This window comes from Tenrec ecaudatus, chromosome 15 (genome assembly GCF_050624435.1).
Source record: "Tenrec ecaudatus isolate mTenEca1 chromosome 15, mTenEca1.hap1, whole genome shotgun sequence".
NCBI lineage: Eukaryota > Metazoa > Chordata > Mammalia > Afrosoricida > Tenrecidae > Tenrec > Tenrec ecaudatus.
The window spans coordinates 108,175,823-108,182,107 of NC_134544.1; the positions used below are offsets into that span (position 1 = coordinate 108,175,823).

Here is a 6,285-nt window from a genome sequence, read left to right on the forward strand (position 1 = left end):
AACAACAATGAAAAGAGAGGAAATGGCATGGCACCGGTTCAAGCTCTTCCATGTGCATTTTCGCGGGATTCCTGTGAGCCAGGCCAGGTCTTCTTTACAAGAGAAGAAACTGAGGCTCAGAGAAGCATCCTCTCTGACCAGCCAGCCAGCCAGAGGAAAAGCTAAAAGCAGAATGAAGACATATCGATCCTGAACACCACATGATTTTCAGCACACCATGGTCCAAAAGAAAACAAAAGAACCAGGAAATCTGATGGAGAAAAAAAATACATGAAATTTGACAAGGCAAAAAGATAAAGACATTGAGTTTTTTAAAAAGAAAGCACAATTTAAAAAGGATATATATATATATATATATATATATATATATATATATATATATTTGTTTGTATTAATTGAGTTCAAACTATGAGGGATCCTCTAGAAGACTGGCTGATTTGTCCAAACTGTGACAAGCAGACAGTATTGAAACCTTCACAGATGGCCTCTGGACATTGGGAAGAATTCCTAGGCACTGCAAGGATTCAGTGGAGGGAGAGAGAGAAAGAAAACTAAGACCAGAAGGAGGACTGAAAAGAAGGAAGAGCAAAGAAGAAGTGCAGAGAAAAGGAAAGGAAAAATAAGCGAACATTGCACCTTGTTTTCAGCAAAAAATAGTCTGAGTGGGAAAAACCTGTCTCAAAATGGACCACATTGTTTGGGCCAGAACTATGAGGGGGTCCACAAAAATCACTGGATTTCCCCCACCCCCACAAAACTATGTATTTAACTTTTTTTTCCTCCACAATTTAATGTGCCCTAGACATGAAACAGCTCTGGCCACGATCTAGGCATCAAGCTAGGGTGAACAAAGGACTGCCAGCCTGCTCTGCCCCTGACTGATGTAAGAGCACCACCACTAATCAGGTGACTCTTTGCCCATAGCCAGGGGATTGTATTTAACTTTTTTTTACAAAACGGTCTTATCACCTTTAAAGTACTCTCCATTACATTTAATATATTTGTCAGAACTGAGAGTGCATTCTTGGAAACACTTTTCAAACTCATCTGTTCAGATGGCTGGCAGCATCTCCTTATTTTTTCGTCACCTCTTCTAAGTCATCAAATCGCTGTCTTTTCATGCCCCTCCTCCTTCGAGGAGACAAAAAGAAGTCACACAGAAAGAGGTCAGATTAGTAAGGTGTATGGGGCAAGAGAGGCATGCTGGTTTTTTTGTCCCAAACTGGCACACTGAGATGGCTGAGTGAGCAAAGGTATTGTTGTGGTGGCTAAACCAGTTCCCTGTCTACCACAAATCAGGCCTTTATGTCGTACATTGTTACACTATCTTTTCAGAACCTCTAAATAGAAAGCTTAATTAACAATCTGACCTGATGGAATGACATCCATGAGCCAACATTTTCATACACTCAGGAAGTTGATGGATAATCAGAACGAGGTCTTTCATCAACCGGCATTTCACCTTTTTTGAGACAACGAAACCATTTGTACACGTGTTTTCCCCATAGCGCTGTCCTTGTAAGCTGTGTTCAATATCACAACAGTTCTGCAGCATTTTCCCACTCCCACGCCCCCACCTCGAGCAAAACCAAAATTTCACAGCCGAATGCTGTTCTCTTAAATTGGCCACAATAAAAAAAATGAGGTTTGAGTGAAACTTCTTTCATGAAAAAATTCTCTGTGGCTAGAAACAACTTTCCCAGGTGATACCTCTGGGTACACTAACTCGGAGCAAGTTGCTGGATGCTCACCTAATGGAAAAAATGTGTACTACCAAAGCTCTGCCCAGCGAAGCTTTTTCTGGATTTTTTGGGGGTGGGGGGTGGGGTGTCCCATCATATGTCAACTCAAGATAGCTCAGGTTCCTAACCCTATTCTTCGTTGAATACTATGACATTTCCCAAACCCTCTTCCACCCTATTCCTTTACCCTTGGAAACAAAATGCCAGATGGCTTAAAAAGCAAATAGAGCTCCAACATGGCAGGACTTTGGGTTTATTTTGAATACCTCTAACAGTAGCATTAAATAAAACACAGTATGGCTGGACAATGAGTGTTCTCTGAAGCAAGACTTGATAGAAGTGACGCCTGATGCCTGTGTACCATGCTTCACCTAACCCATTTTGAAACTGTCCAAAGTTAAGAGCTCAACTGCCAGCTGAAATGTTGCCTGTCCAAAGCACCCAGCAGCTCTTGGGAGAAGACAGGTGGGGCAAAACAAAAGTCACCCCACCTGGAAAACCCTGTGGAACAGTTCTACTCCATGAACAAGGTTGCCCTGGGTTTTACACCAAATGAGTGTAAGTGTTCTCTGTGTACTGGGAACTCAGAGTGTAAAATCTTCATGGAGTGCAGTTCTACTTTGAAACACATGGGGTTAACTGGATGGCACTATTGTGTGTGTGTGTGTGTGTGTGTGTGTGTGTGTGTGTGTGTGTGTGTGTGTGTAGAGGGGAAGATACTGTAGATGGAGGCACACACGGGCACAAACAAGCCAGATGGTTGAGTTTACTTTCCCTTATTCATTCTTTCACGCGTGTATTCAACAATCATTTACCGAGAACCTACCATGTGCCAGGCTCTGAGCACGCCCTATCCTGATGCCTCTTCGAACCTCAACTGCTGCCCTGCAAGCAGAAGCTGACTGGCATGAGTGCTTCATGCTCTCTGGGCCTGGTGCACACCTCCCAGGAGAGGCTGCCATTTCCCTCCTGGTTAATGACAGAGTGCCGACAGGACAAGTGCTACTTTGGGCTCTCCTGGTCACAGCCAAGTTAAGTGCATACTCTTCTCCTCATTGTTTTCCCTTCTCTTAATTGTGTGGCTGCAGAGGCAGGGAAAACGGTAAACAGATGGCCTGCCCCCGTGCTCATAAGGTCCCAAGGTGTTCATAAAGCTCTTAACTAACCAAACTCCAGCTAACAACAGTTCTAAAGAGACCGCGCGCGTGTGTGTGTGTGTGTGTGTGTGTGTGTGTGTGTGTGTGTGTGTGTGTGTGTGTGTAGGGGAAGGGGGAGATTCGTGTCTTCTGGTACAATGAACATGGAATCAGTTCACTTCTGGGTTCTGTTTTGAACCTGACCACTGGCTCCAGCCTGGTCATCCTCTTCATCCCCTTTCCCATCGAGTTCTCCAGTCATACTGAGTCCCTTTGCGTCAAAGCTTATGCCCAGTGGGGTGCCACCAGGTACTTATTGAAGGGGTGAAAGAGCTCGGTAACACTTGTCTGAGGAGAGCAGAAATCAGAGCAGTCAGAGATTTCAGGTGTTAAGGGACAGAGAGAAGTGTACCTGCAGATAAAACTGACAGGAGGCTGTTTTGATGGAAGACTTCATTGTAAACGATTACTTTCGTTCTCTAGAACAAACAGAACTGCTTCGTTGGGTTTTTAAAGCGGCGGTCTGCTCCCTATGGAATGTGTCTGGGGGGTTCAAAGTGCCAGCATTTCTTTCAATAGCTGCATGCTTAACCACTGAACCACTCAGTCTCTTCCTTGTGCCAGGGCTTCGGGAGTGGACATCTTGGGCTGGGCATAATTATGCCCACCACATCAATTTTTGAGAGGATTCAATGCGATGATACATTTCACACCAAATAAGTTAGAACGATTCTGGCATTTGAAGCACCATTGTACTTGTCTTTACAAGACTCAGTTTAGGGCTCATTTCCTTGTGGAAACTTTTTTTATTCTTCCCAGCTTCCTTCAAAAAAGTGGCCACTCTGATTCTCTTTTCACAATGCTGTGGTAGCTGCACTTTATGGCAGTTCTCTGCTCCATTCTGCTGGACCTTTGTGCATAATTGTAAGATTCCAGAATAAGTGCTTCATTCATGATCTCACTGGATAGAAAACAATCCGCGCTGTGCTAGATGCTAACATTCTCATTAAATGGTGTTCATTGTCTGGGAGTCAGATAGGACTCATGGCTGCCTCTCTGTGTGTAACAGAGCAAAATGTCTGTGTGTTCCAATGTATGGTGGAATCCGATGACCACAATGCACTCAAACCCCATTAGAAGAATCAGAGGAGAGTGGTTCAGCTAAGTTCCTCCAGCTTCACCTTGCAAACTACCATATATATTTGTGTATAAGCCGAGTTTTTTAGCACAAAAAATGTGCTGAAAAACTGGGGTCCGGCTTATACACGGGTTAGTAGTACCCCAGCGAGGACAGCGTCTATGATGACCTCACACCAGCTGAAGCTCTGCATGGGGATACAGATGATGATGAGGAATCCAGTTTTGAAGGATTTTAACTCTTTACATTTTAGCTTGGTTGCTGATTGAGCTCAGAGAATAGTACTCTTAAGGTATCATTGTTGATACCTTATTGTTTTTGTTGAACCTATTTTCCACTTACTGTGCTGGTTTACTAATGTTAAATGACTTCTTGTCCTTTTATTTATGTTTTTTATTTAAAATAAATATTTAACTACATTACCACACTGACATCTCAATTTTTAGTAATTTTATTTTCATTTGTTTTGATTATTGAAACTCACCAATAGCTTCTGCATTTTCTACCCTAGGCTTATACTCAGGTCAATCAGTTTTTCTGGTTTCCCAGGTAATAATTAGGTACTCCTGACTTATACTCGGGTCGGCTTATATTTGAGTATATACGGTAGGTGACTAGGGATGAACCAGTAAGCTTTGAAATGAGACCCAGTTCTAAGTCTTTCCCTCTTTACAGGCACTAGAAACTCTTCTCTTTTGACATTCATTAAGCCAAAATCTGTTTGCTGTTGTTTTAAGACAAAGCAAAACAAATATACTCACTCTCTCAAATGTTAGTCCTCCAAATATCTCCAGGGAAGTGCCCCTCAAGCTCCAGTGAGAAACCATCCCCGTGCTTGGGAGAATGCAGTTCCTGACTTGACAGCTTTGAGTAGATTTGACTCTGTGTGCTAACCAGCCCCCACCACAGCACTATGGGTAGCAGGGGTCACCCAGCCTCCACACACTCTTATATCATTCTCAGGGGAGAAAAAAATGTAAATATTCTTGTATTATTAATAAGAAAACACCTTACATTCCTTTTTGTTCCTTGATGCCTGCTTTTGTCAAAGTACTCAATTTAACATCGTGCAGCCCTGGCGGTCTAATTATGTCAGTAATTTTGTACCCAAAGCGGTACATTGTTTTGCATAAAATTTGTTGTTTCATATTGTAGGCCTATAATTCTTAAGAAATGACTCATTTTAATCTCTCTAGTAGACATTCCAGTTATGGCAAACTTTAATACACAATTCTGCGAGTAAATCTAAGTCACTGTCATTTATCTGGTCCAAAACACTTTTTGTGCTAAAGTGACACTTTTTGATGCCATGGGCAAAAATTTCCAGGCAAATTTTTTTCCAAATGACAGTAAAAGGGCAGGCAGGGCACTAGAGACTGATCTAGGGACACATCTGAAGTGATTTGCTTTGATACAATGTAATCCTCACAGGTTACACTGTATCACTGTTTGTGTGTGTGTGTATGTCTCTTTTAGACTTGCAGTTTTCAATTTCCTGCCCAGTTCCACCTCCGTGCAGCGACAGTACATGCAGGGAAAGGAACAGAGTGGAAGAGGAAGGGAGTTCGCTCTGTGATCACAGCGATGGACACCGCTGGACCGGGGAGGAGATAAGGGACTTCTCTGCAGTGTAATCCCGAGTGTGGCTCAGGGTTACCGTTTCTGACAGTTAACATTTACCCGGAGCCACACTCGCAATTACCGCCAAGGAGGTTAAAATGTTGACTAAGTTTGGCCAGAAGGAAAGCCGAAACTGTAAGCATGTGAGCACCTAACTTAAGGCTCCCAGCACGCTTAGGTCTGAGGCCAAGGCCCCTTATTGAATCAAAAGTAACTTCTGCATCAATAAACACAGCCTGCCACTTCTGTGCCTCTCTGCTGGACACTGTGAACATTACTTGGAAAATCATCATCAAGAAGAATGTTCTTTTGTGTCCTTCAGAGTTTTTCTTAACTAAGAAGTCTTGTCCTGGAGCCGGGTTCAAAACCGTTCTAGGAACAGATCCTTACCCAAGATACACATTAGAATCATGCATATCCTCCATCGGACGGACAGAGAGTCACGTCATTGTCTCAGGTTCAGAGGAGCTCGACATAATGACGACTTTGTCACTGAGAGGGGAAAAATTTAGAAACTTCTGTAACCTCCAACCTTCTACCCTTTTTTGTAACCATTACCTAAAAGTCAACCTATCAGCGATTTTTTTTCCCCTTGAAGTTCCTGGTATTTTCTTATAAAAGCTCCCTTAGCTGTCTTCTCCTGGGATCA

At 42.9% G+C, this 6,285-nt stretch overlaps 1 non-coding gene across 1 annotated transcript; it reads right to left on the minus strand.

The window, feature by feature from the left end:
* Positions 1-789: 789 nt before the first annotated feature.
* Positions 790-933, minus strand: LOC142428446 (small nucleolar RNA SNORA48). The gene has a single exon (XR_012780346.1). It is a non-coding gene; the product is annotated as a small nucleolar RNA SNORA48 (small nucleolar RNA).
* Positions 934-6,285: the final 5,352 nt, after the last annotated feature.